We start from the raw sequence: 14,146 nt of genomic DNA on the forward strand, positions 1-14,146 counted from the left end.
CCGTGTAGGTTCACAGAAAACACAAAATCTGTTACTGAACAGATTGTTCAGTAAAACTGAACAATCTGGCTACATATCAAAACAGCATGTGTTGCAGAGAACTGGGTGTATCCCACCCAAAAACCTCGGTCCCAGTTCAAAGGCATGTGTGAACGCCAAGGGGACCGGAGACCGTTCCAAAAGCAGGAAACAGACGAGAGCGCAGGGAATTCTGGGTAAATACAACCTAACCAAACAGATTCAAATGCTACCAGGAGAAATGTCAGAGCAAAAGAGAAATCCTACAACCGTTTCAATGTTTGCTATCTATTTTTAGGTTTTTTGTCATTGTCATTATGGCCAAACTGAGCATCCAACAACAGAAGAAGCTAGTTTACTCGTCCATGTGGGCAGCTCCAAATTCCAGTTGAGCTTGAATGTGTCAGTTTTGAAGCCTTGGTTCTTGATCAGCAGCCCCCTTTGAAGCAACGTTCTAAAATTACTTGATTCACTTTGGAAAGGGAAACTCATTTTTCCAGCATCTTCAAGTTTATTATAGAAACTTGGTAGTTTCTGGGTTCTCCATTAAAATGAACCAGTTAATTGATTTATTCTGAAAGTGGACGATTTGGGTCAGATAGTTGAAACTTTGACACAATTGTGAGCTACAGCTGGATGACGACTGAAAACCAGAGAATGAAATGCCATATAGTGCCAAGAAGAACAGTCAAATATCCAGCCTGCATTATGCCAGGAGCAAGTTAATGGCTACAAAACCCGTGTGTTCCAGGTAGGAATATTTATCCAAATATCCATGAAAGCGGATTTACATATTGGAGATTGTAAACCTAATCTGGAACTTATGTGGATCGGAGAAAGCCAACGCTGACACATCTGGGAACATGTATGTTGTAACTTCATTCCAACCCAGAGAAATAAAGGTTCAAATCCATCATTTAGACTCTGAGGTAATGACATTTGTAGCCACGATGAGAGTATTCAGTCACTGTATTTCTCAGATTGTCCGCAATCTGCTGTCTTGAATGTCATTCATAGCTAAGTGAACCAACAGCTGAATGCTTCTCCGTGGTCACAGCGAGAAATGCTAATCAGCTTGTTCAGCTGCTCTGCTGAAAATCAAAGCCAAGTTGTTGCTTACTGGAAACCTACAGTAAAAAAAAAAAATAAATAAATAAATAAAGAGGCTTGTAAAAAGTACGTTGTACTTTGTCGTCTTATGTTTTACGGCAAATTCTCTCTCCTAACCTCTTTCATTTGCCCACTTTGACTTCATCTGCCTCTCAACACAGCAAGGGAAGGCTGACCTCCAGGTGTCATTAAATCTGATATTTACAGTGACATCTGACACCCTTACATCATTAATTACTCCAAGGCTCGGGCTTCGGGTCGCAGTCACTGAACCCCTATTACTTCATATCAGATGCATGCGTGTGTTTATGGCTTGGCAGCTACGTCAGTGACATCTCTGGTACTGTCATCAGTAGGAGCTCACTTATGTCTAATGTGGTTATTATTCTCACAAGGCTCTGGTTAGGGAGCGCTAAGCTCTTAATCTGCAACTGTATCTGTAGTCGAAAAACACACAGTGGACGGCGGGCGGCCTGTGCGATTTTACAGTCCAACATCTCTTCAATTCATTCTAGCGTCTTCGTTGTGCTGGAGGCATTGTGCAGACCCATTCGCACAGCCTCAAAAATTTGCTGGATGCCAGAGAGCAGTTGGTGGAGCAGCTGATGGAGACGGCCCGGCGTTTCGCCGCGCTATAGAGGGCTGTGTTGTCTGTGTCAGTCACACACACACACACACACACACACACACACCGCACCGCGGCCGGTCTCTCTCGCGTGGGGAGCTATGTGAGCATACTTGTGCGCGTCTGTGTGTATATTCCAGTTGGTGACTAATGCAGGGGAAATCCAGATGAGTCAAAACTACCAGTGTCCGGTGAAGTGTCCGAGAGGCGACAATTTACAGCCTATGGACTAAACTGCCCAGCAACGTATTGTCTGTTACATCCCCGGAAGCATGTCAAAGTGGCAGAAGGATGAACGGTGCTTTGCAAAAGCTTAAACTTTTAAGCATTTTGTAGACATTAATAACAGACGTTGTCGTATTCAATGATGATGACTGCGTGGTATTCTGAGATCTTCAATGACATTTACACACTGAGCTGTTATTAACATACTTAGGCGCAGCATTCAACACTGTTGAACATGATATAGTACCAGAGCGACCGGAGAGCCGGGTGGGACCTTCTGCTACAGTACTGGACTGGTTTCAAGTTTTACTTAAAGATCAGGAACTTCTTAATGTCAGTAACTTTACATCAGCGTTCCCAAAAATCACATGCGGGGTACCCCAAAGTTCAATATTGGGCCCCATCTTACTTTACATCTACTGCACATGTTCCCACCTGCAAATAACAAATAAAATGACTTTTAAAATAGATCTGCTTAACTACTTTCAGTTACTGTCATTCAAAAAAAAAAAAAAAAACATAAGACAATTAAAAGTCTTGGTGTATTATCTAACTTCAACCTCTGTACATGATGCCATAACAACACCTGGCTGGAGAAGAGGGTTCAGGGATTTGGCCTAATGTGTTATAATGACCTAGTCAAAACCTAGATGTAAATATAATAAAGAATCTGTGGCAAGAGTTTGAAAATAATTACTTGCAACTAATTTCAGTGTCCAGATTTGCAAAGGTATTGGAGATATACATACAACAGGCGATTCTATTGACAATTGACACTTTTCAAACTTGCAAAGAAAATCTTGCATAATTTTGCTTCCATTTCATAATTAGGCTGCGGACCACTTTATATCATTCTGTCAAATTGTAAAGTGACACATTGGGTAAAAAGCTCACGGGGTGTGAAGCTGCTAACTGTGGGAAAACAGATGGAGACATCTGAGGACAGGAAAACAAAAAGACAGCAGCTCATCTGCAACGACAGAACTCAATCAAAACATGTTTACACTTAAACACAAAATCACTTCCTTGAGTGCAAAAAGAAAAAGAAAAAATACTCCATCCTATAAACCAGTCCCACACATTCATAACGGCACTGAAGAAATACAAATGTGAGATGGCATTAGTTTCCCTTTGTAACCAGTTAAACCAGTTCGCCTTACCGGGTCCCGTGTCATAATACATAGCTTCCCAGACAATTAAGAGATTCTTTCCCACGATAAGGTTTGTCAAAAAAAAAAAATTCTCTCTTTTCCCTCATATGTGCCTTTTGTCACAGACGCTAAAAAACCATCTTGTTGTGATCTTGAGAAAATCAACCCAGCTCGAGGCCACAGTGGCGACGCGCCAAGCAGGAACGGCCCGCCGCCCGTCCAACCACCTTCGGTTGGGAACCTGACTTGTTTGTTTGATCCTCATGACTAATCGTTTGTTAAAAGCGAACTGAGAGATGAATCTAAAAGAAATCCTCCGCTGTTGCAAATTCACCTTTAGCACAATACTCTAAAGATGGGTATGGACCAAGGTCTACGCCAACTTGACGCTTTGCGCTAAGCTCCAATTTTGCATTCAAACTGGTCACTATGAGGCCGCAGGTGAGAGTACGCTGCTTTGTTGTTGACTGCGGCAAAATGAGTTGGCAGAGAAAGCCTGCCTTGTGATCACACTCGGCGCGAACCTGCCGCTTTCACTTTCTACCGGTTTTATGACGAGCAGGAGAGTCGCTGCAACGCGACGTCCAACACCTGACTTGCGAGAACCCTGTGAGGAAGCGAGTTTGCCCTGCTCGTTAAAATGTTTGGAGGCTTCTGATGTGCAAATATCACCGTTTGGTTAGTCACATCCAGTCACGGTGACTCACTGTTTGCACACCAGCTTATATCTGTGTTTTCACTGATAAAGATGATGGATTACAGAACAAAACCTACGGCTGCTGCCGTGTGTAACCCTTGAGTTATCGTCCTCAGATCACTGCCAGAGCCGCACCTGGGAACCCTTGTTTTTCTTGATAACCAGTTTAAAAAGAACATTTTTGGGTTTTTTTTTACATTTTTTAAATTGATTTAAAATAAAATATTGAAGTCATACTGGCCAAAGCCAGCAGCGAGTTTGATTGTGTAATTTTTCTGCATTTGTGTGATGTAATCTTTACAGCTTCAGTTTGCACATTCAGATTTAAAAATCACAACAAAAAAAATGCGGCTCCAACATCAAAAAACTGTTAATATGTCGCAAGTAACTGAATGAAGTAAATCAAACTTTACGTTTGTTTACCTCGAGAACTTCATAAACATAATAAAGTAAGTTGGATAAACTTAATTTACTTATTTGTGACCAATGAAAGTAATTTAGTTTAAGCTGCGTTCTGTTTTTTTTCAGTGCAGTTTTACTCTTCAAATTTATTTAAGCAATTTTGAGTTTTTCACAAATAATAAAATTATGTTGTTGTTTTTTTTAATTTTTTTTTTACATCACTATTTATTTTTCACTATTTACTTTTGCAAACTCCATGCAGAAAACCTGGGATTCGAACCCAAAACCTTCTACCTGAAACGCAATCTGAGCAAGTGAACAGCTTCTTGAATGACTTTTACTTCTCTACTTTAAAGAAAACATATTACCATGAATGTTTCCAAATTCACAAGCCCTCCTCCCCCCACACACAAAAAACAAACAGAAACATTGTAGTTGTAACGTAGCTGCAACTTGCTGTGTCAAGATGTTATGATCACAACCCAAAAGACATTCAAAAACATATTTTTACCACTTTTACCGAATCAAAAGATTTGCTGCTAGTTGCTGATCCCGTCTATTCGAGGAAAGGGAGTTTTCCTCCAACAGACTGTTTAAAACGACAACTGCATTGAACTGAATCATTCTGAATATAAATGGACTGAACACACGTCAACTTGCAGCAGGTCCAGGGCCTTTCTCTGTGTTATTCTTGTGCTTTAGAAGACTTTCTGCAGATACTTTCTCTCCACATCCAAAAACACAAATCTCAGCATAACTGAACTCTCTAAGATTGGCACTAATTTCTCTTGGGACAGTACAAATAAAACTGAAGGAGTGTTGGACTTAACATGACAACAGAGTTTAAACTGATTTAATAATGATACCCACGTCTACAACAATGATCTCCGTCTTATCCGTATCAAGGTGGAGCAAATTCAGACTCACGTAATGAAGATCCACTGATAGTGATGGACTATGGCCAAGATGTAGCACAGAGAGATGGAGTTGTTTGATATCACTCTTGCTATCGTAAGAGATGTTGAAAGACTCTGTAATCTGGCCAAAGAGCATCATGTAGATGTTGAATAAAAGTAGGCCGAAAACGTAGACTTGAGGAACTCCTAGTCTGTTTTTTCATTCCTTTGCACTACATGCGTTTAATTTAAAACACACATTTGAGGCCGGTTGTGATTTATTTGTTGGTATTATGGGAATGTTGGGTTTGTCCAACAATAAAATGAAATTCTTCCCGTGTTCATGTAATCATGGCTCTGCATTTGGTCTTTATTTTATTCGAGACAACTTTTGTCCTTCGGAAAGGCAAAAGTATGACGACTGACAAAAATAAAAAGAAGCGATAAGGAAGGGTTTGTTGAAAAAGTAATTCTTCATTTTCAAAAGATGAAAAAAAAAGGCTTTAAATCTGTGCATCATTGGACGTGTCATCATTATTACTGAAAAGGATAATGAACAGCTACAAGACACACACAAAAAAAACAACAACAAAAAAAAACATGGCCGGCAGTTCTTCCTCATTCATAACCAAGGTAAGCAGGAGGCCATCGAGGATCAGAGAGAGAGAGAGGGAGAGAAAAAAAACAACAAAAAAAACCCCACAAACCTGTGGATTAAAACCGTTTCAGTTCAGACGGGTACAACTGGACCGCTTTGCTTTTCTTTCCCAGGAGAGAGAATCCCCAATCAAAGCTTTCCCTCCAACTGGTCCCAGATCTGAGAAGCAGATCAACCAGTGAACCACAAAGCATCAATCACGGCTAATCCAACACTAAACCTGCCTTTTGATGTCAGTCAACATCCCTGATGGGGCAGAGCTCGCATCAGGTGCGGTGTTAATAATTTACCCATTTACAGCAGAGAGAGAGAGAGATATGGAGAGAGAAAAGAGCCAAAACGCAGAGCTGAAACAGAGAAGACCTCATTAAACCGACAACGATCTGATGGGAGAATTAATTAGTACACGGAAATAAATGCGCGCCTCAAATTACAGCTAAATGCTCATCCCTGGAAAACCACAACCGAGCCGTCATCACGAGATATAAAAAAAAGATACATTCAACCCAAAACACTCGCTCTCACTCAAAACGCTCCTCATCCCTTCGCGTTATTTTTAGGCCGACAATTAATTAGGATTAGAAGATGATTATCCTCTCACATGCGAGCAGGGAGTTAAACGAGGAAATTGTTCCAAGAGTCGGGAGCTCTTTTGGTGGGTGGGGGGGCGCCGGTGTCTGAGGGGCGCTGATATTTTACACTGAAAGAGCAGGTGCTGCTGGGACCTGCTTCAGCACTTCTGCGCGGTAATGTAATATTCTTTCATATTCTAACTTTCAGAAATATAGTCCATGATGTAAAAGTTGTGGACCGGTGTTTAGCAACCACACTGCCGGTATCCCGGCAACAGGCTGACAAGTGTGATTGGTCTCCCTCTCAACCTATTAAAAAGCATGTATGCGTAGAACATAATGATGCTTGCACCCGTCCGCCTGTAATCCAAGCGAGGGGTTAGAGTGTCCTTTGTCACCGGATACGCTTTTAAAAATAAAACACGCTGTCGACGTACTGGGACGCTTGGATGAAAGTGGATATTTCAGAGGCATTTCTTCGAGTCTCAGATGAGTAGATGGATATAGTCCTGCTGTGGCATACCAAAACCATCGGACAATCACACGTCCGACAAGCTGAACTGTTTGCGAAGTTTTGGGGGGTGGGGGGAAACGTGTTGTCCGGAGAAACTTGGACGTCTTCTCTCCACTTTTTTGGCCTCAACCCCCCCAAAAGGAGCATATGGCGCTGGCTTAGTTTCATCTGTGCTGAACTCACTGTCAGAATTCCTAATCATGAGTCACGCTCAATAAAACTCGCGGGGCCTCGACGTTCAACAATGTCCTCGCTTTGCTTTCTGCTTTGGCCGCCATGAGGTCAGCCTGTGTGAAGCGGCGTGTAATCCTCTCTGCTAATTGACCGGCTTACAGAATTTTCACCGTATGAAAGCCGATCTGTAAAAAGCAGGAGGTAACGGGAAGGGAATGCGTGGAGAGTCAGGTAGGGCCGGCTTCCAGCCGGGTGACGTCACTTCATGCGGTGTGGTATCTCTCCTTGGGGTGAATGTTTGCGATTGTGCCTCTGCTAAGGTACAACGGTGCGACCGACTCAGAAGGTCGGTTGTGCTCCTCTCGTTTTATCCTTGGCAGATCCAGACGTGATGCGTCCGGCTGCGGCCAAATCACCATTCCCACCTTGGGATGCTGACGATGATGATGGAGTACTGATTTGCAAATAGGGTTATGAGTGGCGTTTGTTCGCCCACGTTGTTGGTGTCGAACTCCGGCTTCACATCACATAATCCAGAGTCTGAGACAGTGGCAGGCTGCCTGGGTGACACCTGGTTCTGTTCTGATGCCTGCAGATGAAAATGAACCCTTCTTATTTGGTGAGCTCAGCCCACAAGCTCCATCCAAATGAACATATCTACGATATAAAAAAGAGTGGCATAGAACAAATGATGTAAGATGTGTACAATAGACCTAAATTGTTCCTGACTCTGAGAACACCAGTCCCTCCTTAAAGGGGCAGTAATATATGTTTTCCAGCTACATAGTACCATTTTATACCATTTTATCGACTTTCAGTTGTTATAACAATGCCGTATATGTCAACTATGACTTACAAGACATTTCACTTCACATTTTAATCCCTTGAAATTGAACCTGTCTTTTTAAGTAGCTCCTGCTTTTTTATAAAACCCCGCCTTCTGCACGTCATCACAGCTTCTCAATTAACCCTTAAACAACATTTTTACCAGTGTTGGACCAAGAAGTAGCTTGTATAATGAGCTCCACAGATGCGCAGCTCCAACAGGTGTTTGCAAATGTGCTGGCTAGTCTGAAGGAGCTGAGTGGCGGAGTCGCAGGGGAAGGCTGCGCTGGGAAGCACAGTTGCCAAAATGTCTTGGTGAGATAAAATGTTTCTCCAAACAGAGTGGTTGCCAGGGCAGATCACAGGATTTCTCAAACACCTAGGAAAGACTCAACGCAACACTCGCGGTATGTTTTAGATGAGGGAATTACATTCTAACATAATGTGAAGCTAATAAAATTTATATTTTACATAGTAATCCAGTTGTTCTCAAATCAATTACTGGAGCCAGACAAATATTACAGCTAAAGCCTCTTTTCCAAGATAACTTAAAGTCGTACCAAAAGATCTACTTCTTCTTTAAACCTGGCTATGGACTAAAACTTCTACAATCATTGAAGAGGGTTGAAGTTGACCCACCTTCTTAATGTGGTTCACATTAAGAACCTATAACTCATTCTGTAATGATTCATCAAATGATTTGAGTCCCTTGATTTTTTTAAAATTCCTAAATGATCTGCCTTGAGGCTTGGTTGAATTGCGCTTTGCTATTTAGCACACCGTGTTCCGACCAGATGACTGTTGTCATGTGTTGCGCAATGCTCTCCCTCCCGCCAACGAGCCGCTAATGGATGCAAAATGCTACTAGCAGCTATGGAGGGAAACGCAGCTGTGTGCGTGCATGGGGCATAACGGGGCATCCTCACTTAAACAGGAAACAGAGTTTATAGCGCAAAGGAAATAAAAATCCAAACAGCCTGAGACGTACACGTTGTGTCCGAGTCCGATTCAAGCTAACGCTGCAGGCCTGAGCCCAAAGCAGACAGTGAAAGAAAACGCGTGTGCATCTACTAAACACTGACTCGAATATTTCCGCACTCACTAGTTTCATGTTTGGCATTTTGCTTTTGTTGTCATTTTGTAGAAATCAGATTTCACTTTCACAATAAGGGTACCTTTGTTGATCAAGACTGATTTGGAAAAGAAAAACAAAATGGTTAAAACACTCAATGGGGTGAAAGTTTTTAAAAAATATTTTTTACATGCATTACAAAATGAGCCCATACTCCCATTTTATCAAACCTGCAACCAGCTGATTTTATTGTAATATGATCCATAAAAAGCTCAACTAATTGTCACCCCGTCACTCGGCGGCTGCAGAGCTTGAACGCCAGACATTTATTTTTGTATCATGCTTTTTATTACAAGTGTCTTTGCTCAACATCAACTTGATGACACGGTAAACATTTTACCGTTTAGAGTGACGCCAAAACATTCTTCCTCTATGCAAACCTCTATTAAAAAAAAAAAAAAAAAAACATTTTGAAAATTGTCTTTTAAGACTTTAGAGTCACTCAGTTCTCGCAACAGCGATGAGCCATTTACCAGGATGTGGCTCACTCCTATGTTGTGTCACATGAGGTTTTCCTCTCATCATTTCCTGTTCTTCTTTTAGTGAAGTATCGATGTTCGTTTTGTATTTCTTATCTTATCTTTTTTTTTGAGGACCAAACTCTAAATCCAGTGTGCTTTCCTGTGTGTAGTGCATCATTGTGGCACATCATGTTAAAATTTCCGATCTATGCATTATTTTAGATGCATAGATCTAAAATATGCATACACAGTTTGACATTTTCTCTGATGTTGCAAGACAGTTATGATTTGTCAGCTCCCTCAACAATATGCTCCATTTATTGTTATGGATGTGACAGCTGCGGTCTGAGGCACCGAGACGGTTGTGCAACCATCACACACCTCCCTCACCTGACTTAATGTGTTTGGAGCGATCCACTGCGATGCGTAAGCAAGTGCCCTGAGGTCATGAAAAAAACCAAAGAAAACAAAAAAATATGTCCAATTTAGGTTTTGATTTACTTAGATGCGTCAAGTCAATAAAACATCCTTCTGCTTCTTATACATTTTGTTGCAGACCTGCAGTGAAATAAGATGCTGGAATCTTTTTTTTTTTTCCTTCTCGGGATCTCAAGGCAAAAACTGATTTTTGTTTTTATCACCACGACCTTGTTAATCCAGAGTTTCACAACGTCTCGCAGTCGTTTGTTTAATGTTTTTGTTCAGGCTTCTATGGCAGCAATCGCTGCCTCAAGTCTTCTTTGGTACGTTTTTACAACTTTGGCGCACCTGGTTTGGGTGGGTATTTTATTTTATTTTTTGTTCTCTGCACATCCTTTCATGCTCAGTCAGGTTGGCCAGTGTGAGTTAGAAGACAGTCAAGTTTAAGTCATTCTAGAGAGAAAAAAAAATGTTTTTGTGACACACGACACAGCAGTCGTCGCCCTGCAAACATAAATATTGTCCCTCAGAAACATTTCCGTCAGTATGACTCTTTAGGACGCCTGTCGTGGGAAGAAGTGGAATTTTTAATCACCAAACTGCTCACACTCATACTTTCTGACATTTATTCATGTTCTCATTGAACAAACGGTGGAGAAAATGGTAAAAACATCAGAGAGACAGTTTAAGGGGGGCTTGGAACGGAAATAATTGAAATGTATTGTGACAACAATAAGAAATTTATCGCGATAGATGATAAACGATGTGATAAATACTCGCCTCTCATTAGTCTTCCATTTTATAATCATGGAGAACAGGACACTGAACCGTCACCGCGTTTGTGCTTTGACACGATCGCTGTTGGTAAATGTTACGTGACAAAATCTACTTGGGTTTCCGATAAAACTGGTAACAAACCAGCATTTAGAAAATCAAATGAGGAGCTGGAGTGATGCTGACTTTTATGATCTTTATTATACTTATTATTTTGTTTTGTGTAGTGCCAGATAGTCCGTCTTTGCCAAGCAGGAGAAGAAGTCTGGAAAAACAAAATCTGAACTTCACCACGCGCAGTGGGCCAACCTGAAAAAGTTGCAGGACGGGTTTGTTCTGCCTCCGGGGAGCGGAGAATCGTTTCGCACCGATTCTCCCTCTTCGCTCGTCTCCAACAGTGGAGAGACAGCTACTGCTCGGGTCGCTCACTGACTGCTGGAAACATGCGTCCCTGTTCACACACAGACTGGAATGTCTCCGAGTCGGAGAAAAGGCCGACTCGATGACAAACCTCTGAACTTTCACTCCTAAAGCAAACACTTCGCTGGGAAGGTAAGAGTAAACAAAGTCCTGTTCAGTGCTGTAAGAAACACACTGTTGATGCTCTCATATTTGCAGCTGCTTTGTGTGTGTGTGTGTGTGTGTGTGTGTGTGTGTGTGTGTGTGTGTGTGTGTGTGTGTGTGTGTGTGTGTGTGTGTGTGAGAAAGAGAGTGAGAGAGAGGGAAGAGAAAGACGAGTGGGAGAAAAAGGGGATGAACATGTCATCAGTTGGATTTTCCATTAAAGTTAAAGAGGCCAGATTGCTAGCCAGCCCCGCCCCATCAACGTGCACACACACACACACACACACGCACGCACGCACGCACACACACACACACACACACACACACACACACACACCCTGAAGGTATAATGAATAGAAACATAATCTCAAAATTCAAACAATGACTGCTTTGTGACTTATAATGAATGACAGAATGACATCTCGATTTCTTCTAAAATCTCAGCTGCCATTTGAGTTCAGATTCCGTCAGTCACATTTCCTCCGCAAACAGCGGATCAAAGTTACACGTCAAACTGTAACTGTATAGACGCACAAACCTACACATTAAGTAGGATGAAATCAAGTCACCCTCTTTCTGAGTAGAAAGATTTTTAGCAGCATAAAACATCCATGCTAAAATTGTTGGGTTGTTTTTTCTTTTGGAGGGGTGGAGCATAATATGAAAATAAATGTGACCCTGTCCCTTTTCTGACGTAAGCTTTACAGTATAACAATAATACTACACTATGCAATTTGCAATCATTTTGTAAATTGAAGTCAATTATGTTAAAGCTGCAGCATGTCACTCATTATTTTTTTTTTTTTTTTTGTTCATATGTTAAAATCATCATGTTGTGACAGTGTAACATTAGAGACAATTTGTGAAAAAAAAACCAGCTGCCAGTCGCTCTGGTGCTCAACCCTCCTACTTGCTCTATGCTAGGCTACAGCTGGCTCGCCATGTAGCCTGTCGCGAATGCTAAGGCTAATTAGCATGACCACCGATGACGGCGGAGAAACGTTTTTCTGAGTTGTTTTTCCACCGTCAGCACATTGAGCAGAATACAGAAGGCTGGGTTTGATTGATAAAAGCTACATGCTGCAAAAACAGAACGGAAAGTTTCTTTTTAAAGAACTAACTAAAGAGAAACAAATAAATAAAATAATGTGCCAAATGTTCCAAACAAAATAATAATAATAATAATAATAATAATAATAATAATAATAATAATAATAATAATAATAATAATAATGTAAATGTTCTTTTCCAGATTTATTTTATTAATTCATTTTTTTAATGTTTGTTATTTAATACTTGTTTTTTTGTTTACACTTTTATCATTTTGTTGTTTACACTTTGCATTTTCTTACCTATTATTTCTCCTTTGCTTGTTTATTTACAGATATCTTTTTTAATCTCCATTTTCTTTTTTTTCCTCCCTTCAGACTCTATGCAAGACTCGAGGTGTAAAAAGGTGAAAGGGAAGGAAGGGGAGCCCGGTGGGCGGAGAGTCAAAGTCAGATTCTGTCCTATTGGTCAACATCAAGATCCCAGCTCGTCACACGCAAAACCTTATTGAAATTTCTCTTTTTATTTCCCTTTGTTTGTTTGGTTTTTAACTCTTAGCATACACAGTCTCCAAGCTGCCAATTTGCTGCCAATACTCATCCTGCACCAGGAGATGGCAGATTATCAAGACGAAACATCAAAATTCCAAAGAAGAAGGCAAAGCAGGTGAAACAATCGCAGCTCGTGTCTCCTTTGACCTTTTCAGTCTTGAACTTCCTCAGCCTGGCTGTTAAAGACAGTCAGAAAAGAGCGAGGCATATATGAAAAAAAAAATTTAAATGCTTCATTTTTTTTTTCAGTGCAGAAAGTGATATTGGCCATGTGGAAAATGGGCCTCTGTGTCACCGTCTTTCACGTAAAAATAATAACAGTATAGCAAAACTGCTACAACTTCTCCTTCTCCTGCTGTTAGTAATAAACTGCCACTAATAATAAATTACTGTCAACGTCGCCCCGCCATACAGGTTTTTTTTATTACTTTTGTTTCATCCTTCTCCTGATTTGTTGAAATCTCCTAGGAAGTAATCCAATACTGATTCTGACTGATGTTGCAACAGCCTGACAGAGACACAATGCAGTCACATTTTCAGCTGTTGAGAGAAGGTGATGTTGGAGGTTTCTCAGTAGTTCGGTTGTCTTTTTTTCCATCTAATTTATAGAGCCTGGAAGCAAGAATTTGTCCAAGTTTTCAACTTCACTCAACCCCGGTAATGATCTATTGCTCGTTCACCAACAGAATTATGGCTCAGAGCAAATAAGCATGCATGGTTTATTAAGCTGTGGGAATGTTTTTTAACAGCCTCCATTTTTATTTTGCCCTCGGGCGTCCAATGAGCTCCATACATACGGCTGGATCGTGTTTTTCTGCTGAAATCCATGGCGGTAACTTAAAAACAAAGGAACAAACGGGGGGCTGGAGGGGGAAGCCTGTGGTTGTTAAAAGCAAATGTTCCCGGTCTGTCCTTTAGCTGTCAGTCTACAAAACCTTTAAGGCTAATTTTTAAATAGCAACTTGGAAATCAGATAGTGACAAGAACGGTCGGATTTTCAGCTGACTGGCTCTGAACAGACACCAGAGAGACAGAAACTTTAAAATAATTCAGTCTTTTGCCAGCTAGTGAACGGTAGAAGTGTGCGGATTGATCCACAATGTCGATAATATCGATACACCAAATCAGTATTGGGTAGATTCTAGACTCGTCAGGGTCAGTACTTTAGATTCATATTTTAATTTGTGTTTGTATTGCAGTTTTTCCAACTCTACCGCTAAAATAATTTTGTTGCTTATAATTTTTGCGATGTATTTTGGAAGTGCACACAAATCATGACAATATTAATTATTAAAGTATTTTGTAGATAACTTTTAACTTTGCCCAA

General features: G+C 40.9%; 1 long non-coding RNA gene across 1 annotated transcript; it reads left to right on the forward strand.

The window, feature by feature from the left end:
- Positions 1 to 11,052: 11,052 nt before the first annotated feature.
- Positions 11,053 to 13,090, forward strand: LOC129378067 (uncharacterized). The gene is made up of 3 exons (XR_008608023.1): positions 11,053 to 11,206; positions 12,646 to 12,716; positions 12,827 to 13,090. It is a non-coding gene; the product is annotated as an uncharacterized LOC129378067 (long non-coding RNA).
- The last annotated feature ends 1,056 nt before the right edge of the window (positions 13,091 to 14,146 follow it).

The sequence above is a fragment of the Poeciliopsis prolifica genome, unplaced genomic scaffold (assembly GCF_027474105.1).
Source record: "Poeciliopsis prolifica strain line A6 unplaced genomic scaffold, Auburn_PproV2 SCAFFOLD002, whole genome shotgun sequence".
NCBI lineage: Eukaryota > Metazoa > Chordata > Actinopteri > Cyprinodontiformes > Poeciliidae > Poeciliopsis > Poeciliopsis prolifica.